The 12,675-nt window shown below is 37.9% G+C and overlaps 1 long non-coding RNA gene across 2 annotated transcripts in view; it reads right to left on the minus strand.

Moving 5' to 3' along the window:
- The window catches only part of LOC148392145 (uncharacterized), a 247,396-nt gene that overhangs the window by 16,710 nt on the left and 218,011 nt on the right, over positions 1-12,675 (minus strand). Inside the window, exon 9 of one of the 2 annotated variants that reach the window (XR_015860897.1) lies at positions 5,373-5,470. The exons of the other annotated variant lie outside the window; for it this stretch is intronic. This is a non-coding gene — a long non-coding RNA (uncharacterized LOC148392145). Of the gene's footprint in view, positions 1-5,372; positions 5,471-12,675 lie in introns of those variants that run through there. 2 annotated transcript variants of the gene reach the window in all.

The following is a 12,675-nucleotide window of genomic DNA, read 5'->3' on the forward strand; positions in this document are numbered from 1 at the left end:
ATGCTTGCCAAAAGCCAATCGCATAGGTGATGGAATATCTCATAGTGTATGTCTGACAATTGGTTATATATTTCTAGAACATGTAGATTAATGGTACTCACAGCGTGCTTCATCTTGAAGCTTTCATTACACGCGCAAATGCTCACACTTCATTTTTGCACCATTCAACACAAAAAGGAGGGCTGGAGCGAAAGGGATAACATGAGTCATTGATTATCTCTAAGAGGCAAGAGCAGGATCATAATCACATAAGTGGGGGGAAACCCTGAACGCAGTTTAAATATGTTCTCAGTCCTGCTGAAATATTTATCACTTGAGAAATGCAATTGGAGCTTTTGCTTGGAGTTTATAACATTTTCCTTTACTGCCACTGAGGGAATTAATGGGATAAGGGGGAATATAAAGGATGAGTCTTTATCTGAACTGCCTTAGACAGCCTTGTTAGGAGCCACTTTATTATGTACAGTGCTGGGGACTCTTGTCTGAGCGCAGATCTCGGCATGAGCATTAAGCTGAGAGGAATGAGGTTTCTGCACAATAATACATTTACATGACTTTGGGATTTCGTTTTATTTATACTCTGCGATTTCAGAAGACTTATCTCAATTATTGAGATAAAGACGCTGTTGAAAGTATAAGTGAGGACACTTTCTCTTCCCTGTAAAATGTCTGTAAAAAATGATGCAAGAGATGCAAAATAATGAGAAACACAAGCCTGAGTGCATCTTGAATGAAATGTATCATTTTAACAACTCAATGTAAAACAGGTGAAATGCTATATACGTGTCTATACATATCTATATACTTGTTCGATTGGGCATGGCATCCCATTAAATCAATTTATTTATAAAATGATGGTGTGACGCCACCAAAGCAAAACACAAACAAAACTGTAGTTAGAACAAGGTGTTTCCCAATTCTTTGTAAACCTTAAGTGTAGTTGCACAAAAAAAAGTTTATGACCCTAGTCCAGGACATTTTCCTTTACCTGATAATTGTAATGGCCCGACTGCTTTACAAAGTCTAAAATTGTGAAATTAATGAAATCTTTTTTTTTCAATCATTTTCTAGGTGGTGTAACATTTTTCGAGGAACAATTCTGATGATGTAGTAAGTGATCATTTGTTTTATTCTGAGAATGTTCTTTTGATGTTAGTGAGGTTATTTAATCAATGGCACACAAACCGTTTTGTGTTTGGTTTGTATTCAGGCAGAACTAATACTACAGGGAAAAAATGTATTTATGTGGTGATGTTAAAGCAGGGCTCCTCTAGGGTTGGCCTGGGGCTTGAGCACCAGACAACTGGATGGCCAGTCCCATGTTGCATGCTGATAGCATATTCTAGCGGAAAACAAGCCACAGAGGACAGCCACTTGCAAACATTGGTGACCTTTTCACTGTGCATTGTAAGAACAGTAAATTGGTGAACTTTGATATTAGCCTAAAATGTTTTATATTTGTTCTGTAGAATTTTTTTTCTACAATACACCACTAAGACAATATAACAAGCAGGACAATACAGCGAGTCATGGCTGCCCGAATACGAAGACTTAAAGCAGCATATTTTCTCTCGTTCACATACTTTCAACGTGAAAACTGCATTTGTGCATATCTATGCATAGTTGGTCAGCCATATAGATGTTCATCTACGTCTTTCATCAACTTGACAGCTTTTTTCCCTCCTCCTAAAGATAACATTTATTATAAGTGCAAGCAATACATATTGGCGCTGAGTATGTTTGTGGCACATCCCCGCACCTTGTAATCACAGCTGTCCACAGTTAAGTATCCTCCATGATCTATTGACTCCATTTTTATTCACTGAATTCCTACCCAGCAAGGCACAAGAAGTCAGTTAAGGGTGGAATGCAGAGCAGCCATTATTCATAAACTACAAGGGAATTAAATGAAATATCTAGAGTTATGCAGTAGGCTAATAGATCATTTATTTTTTAAAAAGATGTGCAGTATGTTAGGTCACAGCATTAGGAACCCCGAAACAATCTATTTAGAATGCCATTTTTTTTAAGTTCCCTAAAAAATTAAATATAATTAATTATGAATGACTGGCGGACAGTACATGGCATTCCTCACCTCCTTCCAAACATCAGGACATGGATATTATATCAAACATGTAGTAAGTACTTAGTTTACTTATGACACATATAGAAATTTGCACTTCACTTCTAAAGGTTAAAGGTTAATTTAAGTACAAATTATAATATTCACTGGTGGTCTATGGCTAAATCAGCTCCATCAAGTAATTGTTTCTTTGTTTTATTTGAGATATGCAAATCAAGTCACAAGAGAGACGGAACATGATGTGGAAAAGAAAAACAAAGAAATTGTATTCACTCATAAATAAATATTGAATTAATTATGTTTAAGATAATATATGATAACTGCGATTTTTACCTCTTTTCATAAAATAAATACTATGTAATGATATCTCATGAGAGGAACTTCGCTTTTTAATTGATCTTGAAATGAGCTTTTCTTCTCTACTGCTGCAACATGGGATTCTCCATTGTATTGTGTTCAGTGTTTATATTGTAATCTCTCTTTGGGAAAAGGCACTTTTGCCCCTAGCATTATGCAAATTTTGTTTTTTGGGGGTGGAGGGGTGGGATTTTACCTTTGAGTTCACTGCAAATATGCTGGGGGTCAAATGACGTATTTTTACACATTTTATATAATTTCCTTCTTTTCTATTTATTTTTACTATAATTTGTATCTTTGAATGAAAAATCATTTTGGATCACATCTTCCAGTTTGATATCTATATCTTTATGGAATCTCTCTTCAGTATTGAAATGCGGTGAAAACAATAAGCCCTAGCAGAAATGAGATGAATAACCTCTGTTTTTATCCTTCTTGCAAAACTGCTAACATGATCATCTCTCAATGTCAGTTGGTTTTTTGAAAGAATGCCTAATTGTCATGTGGGTTTTCCTAACATTTGTTTGAATTGAGAAAAGGGAGTTGCCAGGTTTGCCAAGCCAGCTCGCCATATGGCTTGTGCCGCTACGGGGCTCTCAAGTGCCCCTTGTTGCATCTCGGCCTAGTGACTTTCGATTACCTCGCTGTGGCAGCTCCTTTCCCAAGCTGCCACTACTTCTGGCAGCTTATAATAAAGATGCCTCTTTCACGGTGTGAACTGCTCTCTTATGGCCAACACACACACACATGCTACGTCTCTCTCTTCCTCCTCTGTCTCTCACACACACATACACACACTGACACACACACACATACGCACGCACGCACGCACGCACACATGCATATATTGAGTGCGGTATTAATACGCTCAAGCGCCTCATGCAAAATACACACAGACATCACACAGCATTAACGGCAGACTAAAGCTGAGCTATGCTGGGTGGTGTCTGACTCGATGAAACGCGAGGATTAATGGATATTTATATTTTATCATGTTTTTATACCGACCACGGAATAATGTGTCACTCTACGAGAGATACGGAAACATATGTCAGCTCCTATCCACTTAGGTGTATAATTCAATTGGACTTTAAACACACTAATCAAATTCCATTCAAGACTAATAGATCTTCCAAAAGTACTGTTGCATATTTATTTGTGAAACACATCAATATATGTTGTAATTTATAAATGAGCAAGAATCTGACAAACAGAAAGTGATCTCTCAATACGTAGCATTGTTTCCTAACTGGGAAAAAAATGAATATAGAAATTAATATATTTTAAAATGACATTGATACATAATAAAAATACACCAATCGAAAAATGTGCTTTGTCTTGTTATTCTACGAGTTAAGCACGATTAAATATCTAATTATTATACTGTCTTCATCGTAATGTCTTCAACACCTTTGACTACCTAAAAATTTCTCAAGTATTCTGAAAAATCACTATCAAGCAGCACTTTTCAGTACAATATTATTCACAAGAAAAAAATACACTGCATCAAAACCTCATGTTTGTCATCAAGCCACACACATCTTCCACCTCTAGGAGGGGATGGTGGTAGGTATAGGTGGGAGGGGGATTTCTGCAGGTCTTCTTCAGACTGTCACACTACACTTGGCTCCTCTGGTCTTGCTAGTAATCAATACAGGCCTGAAAACGCCTCCCATATTGCCTGTTTTGTCCACGACTAAATAATAGATTAGATATCCCTTCAAATGCAGTCGTGTTGCTCTTTGTTGCCTCTAATGACACAAGCGCATCCTGCTTATGTTGGCAGGTGTAAATCATTTTAGATGCATAAACTGCATGTATTTCCTACACTGAACACAACCATGTAGCTTTGTTTGAGGTCATGCTCTTTCTCTCCCTCCCTGTCTTTCTTTCTCTGTCTATTTCTCTCTCTTCCTCCCCTCTCTCTCTCACTCTGTCTCTATCTCTCTGTCATACCCGTAGACCTGTTTTGCTCAGCAACCCAACATCAAGGTTAACATTTGCGATTCATTTACTGATCACTGATCAATATTTCAGAGCCTCTCTCATCTTGAAGGGTGTCTGACTACCTAAAGCATATGGCGGCTGTGTGTGTGTGTGGGAATGTGTATTTGCTTTGTGCAAGTACCTCCTTGTTTGAAATCTTTGTATCTGCTGCTCTTGTCACATTAGTAGGGCTAGTCTGCTATGTTGGCCAAACCATTTAAAGAAGCCATTTACACAGTTGACGTTATGTCTAAGAACTTGATTCCTCACAACAGTCAGTGTGCTTCTAATTTTGAAAAGCTTAATGCCAGTTATATGAGTAAGTCCAGTATTTGCTGTGTCAGTTTACACTAGTTATCTGTGTCCAGGGCACATTTCATTTCCTCAAAGCTGAGCTTTGCCTCAATTTGTGTTGACGTTATCTTTCCTCGCAAGGCATTTTTGTCATTTGTTCCAATGATCAGATACCTAAACCTATCCCGCTTTGATTCTATAAATAAAATGTGTATTTATTCTTTCCAGAAATTATTTTTTCGTTTTTTTTAGAGAGAGCGAGAGAGAGAGAGAGAGAGTAATTGTAATATATATAATGGTTGATGTTCATTATAGGCCTAACTTCATCATTCATTACTCTAAGGCAGTAAAACATTCAAATTTGTTCTAACCAACATTATGGAATTAATGTTTAAAGGTAAATATGAATATATTATGCAATTGTTAAATGGATTATTTCACAGTTTGTCATATTTCTTTTTAATTCAATTTGGTTATGTTTTATGGTATTCTTTCCAACCAAAAATGCTTACATTGTCATCATTTATGGCTAAGAAAAGTCTATCCAAGCAAGTAAATATTTGTTGACTTTGTTCAACTCTCTGAGATGGGCATGTATATGTGTGTAAGCATCTCTTTGTGGTTGAAGGATTACTTACCAAGATCATGCAGTGCGCGTGATAAATGGACAGAGACGGTCGTGGTGTTTTGTGGGATGTCCAGCTGTGACCCTGAAGCTCCCCCTTGGCATTACAGCACTCGCTCTTTGTCCTGATAAACAATGCAAAATGTGGTGAAAAGCTTTGCAAAAATGTAGTTGCAAGTATCAACAGGAAATATTTGAACAAAAACCCAGAGGTCAGATATTACATCATGCTCTTAAATAATTGGTCTCAAGAGGTTGGTCATAACTGATGATTTCTAATACACCGGTATGTAAGAGTTAACCATCACCACCTTTTAGTGTTCTCCTTAGCTGACTGGCTAAATCACCCACAGGAGTAAAAGTTTACAATAAAGAAAATACTGGAGGAGGATACAATTGAACCAAATTATAAAACTAAATCTTAATTATTTTGTTTCACTCCCTAGTCTTACATTTTTTCTAACAGAGCCTTCAAATGACTTCATCTACACTTGTTCCTACATGGCTGTACTTCATGCTTGTCTTTCCTGTTTTTCATAATGGACTTAAACGTAGAGAGATGGTGGTAGTATGAGAAAACGGATCAAGATCGGAAAGTAAATAATAAATATGAGACAAACTGTAGAATGTATGAGTAAATTGAAGTAAACTACAGAGAATGAGCAGCAGTGAGACAGAGAAACTGAGATGAGGAAGGGGACAGGGGGGAGGCTTTCCTATCAGGAGTGTCGCCCCTGTTGGCCCAGGACTGTAATTAGATCTGGCAGCCACCGCATAATGATAAATGCTGGGATGATGAATGGAAATGCAAATGTGTGTGAAGTAGCTCCAGCCATCAAAGGGGGAATATCATTAACACTTTCCTCTTGTCAAATCCATCATAGTCAAGTGTGACTTGCTGCATTCTTTGCATCCTCCTCAGCTCCACACGGACACTTTAGGAGTTAAAGAGGAGGCAGTGGTGAAGAACTTCAGTGTATTCGGTTTAAACTGTGACATATTTCATTCTGTTTACTGACAAAACCATTTACACATTAAAGTGTGAGAATATTCCACAACATTGCTGCAAAAAATGGAACAATTACGCTTACCAAACCAAGTTAGAACATTTTTGTGTTTCTAATTTATTAACTAGAATACAAAATCCAAGTTTTTGAATCAAGCTATTATATTTATTATGTCACTATTTAAAAATCTACCAAAGCGTGAACCTTTGTCCATTCAATTTGTGTTTATCGTGCAATTTATTTTTTTGTCTTTGATGGTTTTGTTATTGTTGTCGTTTAAAATTGGAAAATTGTGCGCTATAAATTCAAAATTTAGATACGCTTAACTCATAACACAAACATTGCCACCAGGAGGAGCTGGGGGATGTAAAAAGTGAAGCAAGCAGTTGATTTCTTTTTTCTTTTTTTAACAGGGGTTGAATGAGCCAAGGCAGCTTTGTCTGACACCTTGATGTAAATTATTGAGTAGGCAAGGGGTGCTGACAAGACGATGGCATGACATTAGTGCTTGCTGTTGTGGCTCCTACCCAATGTAGCTTAACATTGTCCTAGGATGGCAGGTGTCAGTTTATGCACACCACTAAAAAGGCATTTTATACTTGATCCTTGTAAAAATATATTTGATAGAATTGCATACATACATACATAAATAGACGTCAATAAATGTCATCATATCTTCCCTCAAGTACACATTCTGGGCTGACGATTAGACTCCAATATATGCATCCATATGTCCATGTGAAGAACATCCTTAAAAATATCTGTGGTCAAAATAAAACTTATCGAGAAAGTTACATACCATATTTACAGACCATAAGGTGCTACTTTTTCCATAGGCTTTGAACCCTGCAGCTTATAGTCCAGTGCGCCCGATGTACAGCTTTTTCATGATTTTTATGATATAGTATGATTTGTGCATATTCTATTATACATGGAAATTAAACATTAAAACTCCTGCAGCCTACTCCAGTGTGGCTTATAAATGAACATACCTGATTTTTCCCTAATTTTAGCTGGTGTGGCTTATATTTGAGTACGGTTTATAGTCCAGAAATTACAGTAAAGTTATGAGCCCCACCTGTTCTAAGTAGCAGATTCAATTCAAGAAATGTGTAAACTACACTATCCATGATTTTGTTTGAGAAGTTTGTAAGACCGTGGCAGGCATTTTACCGAACAGCTCACCTCCTCCTCTTTCTTGACCCAGACACTGATCCCATATGCAGTAGTATAGTCGGGGCGGTCTGTTGTTACTAATCAAATCCCTCATTAACAATTTAGTGGATCAAAGGTTCAGCAGACCATTGCTGCTGTACAAAGTATCTCTTAAACCAATCAACTCAAACATACATAAGATATACAAACCTACACATGTTGGAGGCAGGCCGGTCTGGCACTAAAGCCACGTGAGCCAGTTGGTACTAATTTAGAAAGAGCAAAACAGTAACTTTGTTGAAGCTGAATTTGAGTCCTGTGGTGGGGGTGGTTGTCTGTTGGCCTGCATATAAATAATTTGGTGGGCGACTCTGCTTACCATCGTCTATTGGTGACTAAGAGGTCATCTGTGAAACTAGCAGGAAAGTGGATCAGTATTGCCCAACGTGAACCTGAGTAACATTATGAACAGGGAACTAATCACATTATATTGTCTATAAAATAATGTACAATGTTCCAAAAAAGTACACAATTTCTACATAAGTAAGTATGTAAGTAAGAAAATAAGTTTGTACAAAAAGTATATAATAAATGCACATAACCTAAAACATTTGTCTGCATAGTGTTGTTTCAGTTACATATAGTCTTGGTAAAAAGTTTAAGATTGGAAGGTCAAGTATTTCTTCAGACAAATTTTGAGATGATTTACTTTTTTACATCCCTCTGCTATTAGTTGCTTTTCTAAATTCTATTCCATGCATGTTTCATTACACTAGGCCAACAGAAAGAAACTGTTTACTAGAGGAGAAATTCTATTAGCTGTCAAGGCTGGCACCTGTCAACCTGCTAGCAGAGGCTACCAGTAGACATATAAAGCCATTCCCCATGTGCTGCCTCTGTTAGAGAGGCTAAGGGCTTGTCTTTTGACACAGCTTTGGTTGTGTCTCACTGTCAGGTATAATATGAACAGAACTGACAAGGTCTACAGCGCAGGCTTTTCGTTTAGCTGTCCAGGTTTCACGTACGTACTGTATGTGTAGTGTGCATGTGTTGTGTGTATGTGTGTGATCTTGGTGGAAGGTGAAATATTTCTGACGCAGCAGAGTAAAGAGGTATGCACTCACTCCCAAACCCTTGCCATGTTTGTGCTCCACAACAGAATATCTTGAGAAGAGTTTCTGATGGATTTGCACTTACATCTTTCATGGAGCAATGCCCGATGAGGTTTGAGGCACTGTGTCCTAAGGACATAGCCTGAAGCTAAACACTCTCTTTCTGTAGTTGGTCACGGCCGTGTTACAATGTTTTTTGTTGTTTGTCTGACATGTTTGGCCCCAGAAGAATGGTCTATAATGGAATGAGCTCACACCTGAAAGGCCCAAGAGTCAATGTGAACAAACAGTAGAAGAAGTTAAAGCGACATGAAAGACCATTTGTCATTTTCAATATCAGTCCATGTAACAATTATTATGACCAGTGTTCTTTATTTGTTGCCTATGACTTATTTAGATGTGTTGCAATGTGACTTTTGATCCCCTAGAAATGTCGACTTGTCCCAGTACACTGTCTAGAAGAAATAACACAATTATTTCCATCGTTGAAAACTGTACAGAAAAATGAACATATATAAATCAGGTCTGTTTTTCTTTTGTTTCTTTTATTTGGGAGTTTTGACATTACACTAGTGTAGATCATTTTCAGTTTGTGATTTTGTTTTGGTTTGTTTCCCTGTCTTCCCAGTGTACACATTTTGTCTTTGCCTGTCTTCCCCTTGTGTACCATATCTCTCCTAATGCATTTCGTACCTGCACGCCACTACAAAAGATACAAACAACCCCTGAAACATGACATAATAAATGGAGCATGAAAGGATATAGTGGTCTACCTGCCATCATCACCAGCTAGTTGACTGCACCACTCTCCAGTCAGTAAGCCCTCTTAATTATCCCTTACTGTTCCCTTCCACTGATGTCCCTTGGTCTCCCTAGTGTTTTCTTTGATTGTTTTTCTGTTTGCCCTTCAATATTACCTTTACCTCCCACATAGACTCAGATTCTTCTTTTCTGGTGGTGCAAATCTTAGGGCCACCATCAGACTCTCCTCTTTCATCTTGGCACTTAGCTTGAAATGACCACTTTTTTACATATCGAAGACATTTAAAATAAAAGTGCTCTTTATACGTGGCACCTTGCCCTTATTCTGATTCTTCTCACTGTATTGTAATTGCATATCTGATCGGAGTTAGTGATAAAAAGGAGGAAAGGAAAATAGAGTGTTTTGATGGGAGTGATTGGCGGGCATCACTACATCAGATGATCAATCACACTGACAAGTCTAAACTCACAGAATGGAATGAAAATGAGACGGACTGAAAAATCCAAGTGTTTCTCTCCCTGATGTTTATCACTCTTTTCCTGTCACGGCTTTTCTCCATTTCCCTACCTTTTTTTCTTTTTGTCATTCACTGACAACAGCATATCCTAATCCTAATAGTAAGATCTTTGTTTGTGTTGCATTTACTTAACATTATTTAAAGTATATTTAATCAAGTTGGTTTAATTCAATATTCTTTCTTTCTTTCTTTCTTTTTTTTTAAATATATATACATATATTTTTGGGAGGGGGCTTCATTAACACGTCCTCCACCAGTATTGGAATTTGTTGTTGTCTGGCATGTTCTGATCCTTCATCCTTTGCAGAGTTGAAATGACCTGCTTGAAGACAACCCAAGAAGAAGGCAAGCAGGCTTCTCTGTTATTTTTAGGTCTGTCGTATTAAAATAGATGAATTTAGGGGAAAGGAAAATGTCTCTGTTTCTGAGACTAAAGACAAAGTTTGTCTCATAAGACTTGATAGCACAATGAGTGAATTAAATGAGTATGTTTTAATGGTATTTCTGGGCAAGTCTCATGGCTGACTGCTGGGAGTCTCATACAGCTCTCAGTATGATGACCAACTGAGCAGTAAATTAATTAATCATCATTTTATGCCTCATCAAGCACATTGCCTGCTCATCTCCACGGGAGCTCGTCCCAATTACCAAACAGTGGAGATGATTGTTTTAGCTGTGTTATAAGAGCAAGCAAGACAGACGAAGATGAAGTGAAAATGGAGGTAAGACACAAAGAAATAGTGTTTGGTAGGTTCAAATTGCAAAGTCATACTATTAAGGAGTGTGTGTGTGTTGTAGTTTATAGTTGTTTTTTGTGAGGAAGATAAAGACAGTATGAGCAAGGACAAGCGTCTGACAAGCTAATAAACATGTCATCTGTCTGTGTCAAAAGACAACGGGACTGCAGACCTGTGAGGGAGTCACTGGCCAAAATGGGTAAAAAAAGGCGGGGCACAGAGGATTATGCCTTCCAAGCAACATTTATTGTGACCTCACACAATCTGAGGACAGTCAATTTGGATTACAAATAGAGAGATTTTGCAAACTGGTCATTTATTTATTATTTTTTTATTAAGTCCTGTTAATCCTTCTCCGAAGAAATATCAAAGTTTACTTGTCCTCAGCATCATACTGGGCAACAGGAAGAGCTGTTCTACTTTTCCAAGGCTAAAACCAGTCACTATAAGGTGAAACAGAAGACTTCACAATAAAATGCAGAAGCCATGAAAGCCGGTGTTACTGGTCCCAGGTTAATATGAGAAACGAGTTCATTAAAAAAAAAAGCCCGATTGTCACTACACATTTTAGTAATGGGTGACAGAAAGGCAGACAAGATGTCATTGTGGCAGTGCAGCCAGGAGGAAGCCAGCAGCCATGCCAGGGGCAGGGACGAAGGGATGGATAAGCAGATGTTGTTCATCACCCAAGGGTGATGGGGGTCGCTTGTGCGGAGGTGGAAAATGATTGTCAATGAGCGAGCCTGCACATGAGTATGCGTGCTTGCATGCATGTGATAATGTGTGTGCTCAAGTTCACACTACCCTGGTTGTGTCAGTGGGTTTTGTAGCATCCACAGCAGGCTTTAAGGGGAAGCTCATGCAAAAGGCAGTTGGCAAGGTGGGCCAAAACAACAAAGGTAACCTTGTCTACAGAAGTGAGTACAATCACTTGTGGAGGAGCACCTTATGATGTGAGTTAGTTGTCATTGTAGTTTAAAATGCATGAGTAAAATCTATTATGCCTGAATAATTATTGAATTAAAATATTCAAAGTTGTAAATATTACAGTCCATGTTCTCAATTTATGACCAATGCACCTCTTGTTTCCAGCTCCAAGCAACAAATATAAAGTAGAATATGGCCCATTGTCCACATTATTGTAATACGGAATACAAAACAGAAAATCCAGTGTTACTGAAAGGTTTGATGTTTGTAGTGGACTGTTTCCCTGCAGCCACATCCTATGAATTGGCTTCAGTGGTTAGACTTAGTAGAAGTAGGAAAAGGTCATGATAACAGTCACAGAAAAAGTTTATATATTATGGTGGAGTCTACAAAGTTAATGAAATGAAATTTAGGGGACTGGAACAATTGTTTAAATTTGAAATATTCGTTTACAGAGGGAAATAATGATTAATTGTATGGTCGACTCAGTAGACTATCTCCGACAAATCACGGAGCGTTGAAACCATGACTGTTGGTTAATTGATAGTATTAAGGCTTTGGCTTTGTGTAAGATCTTCAAATGGACAGGTAATCACGTGTAATGAGTGTATTCAAACAGCTTTCATTCATCCTTGATCATCTCAAGCGCATCAAATAAAATTTCAAAAACACTTTCTCATTGGTGTCATTCCTCTAAAGCTTCATAAGTGGTTGTTTCAAACCTCTGAGTAGCAACCTCACCTTCGTCAAAACCAATACATCAAGAAAGTGCTTGAAACCCACATCTACTGAACGTTACGTGGCATCAAAGAAAATCAGGGTGAGCTAGGGAAAAAAATGGCAGCTGACACTTCACTAATTGGCCATGTTTGATTTTACAGAGTTTCTCACATCTTCAAACTGACAAATTCTGCTTTAGTCGTCATTTTTCTACCCTCAAGAAATGGATACACGGAGAAGAGGTGAAAAAAATGTATCTTCACCATCTGTAATTATCTTTCGATCAAATATCCTGGGCAGTGCTTGGCTGTAAAGCGTGTTCAGGTGAGAAGGTTATCAAATTGTTAGTGTAAGGCAATGTGTAACACTGTCTGTCCAAATGGCCTTTGGAG

The sequence above is a fragment of the Syngnathus floridae genome, chromosome 10, assembly GCF_059516105.1.
Source record: "Syngnathus floridae isolate MCC-2025c chromosome 10, RoL_Sflo_1.0, whole genome shotgun sequence".
NCBI lineage: Eukaryota > Metazoa > Chordata > Actinopteri > Syngnathiformes > Syngnathidae > Syngnathus > Syngnathus floridae.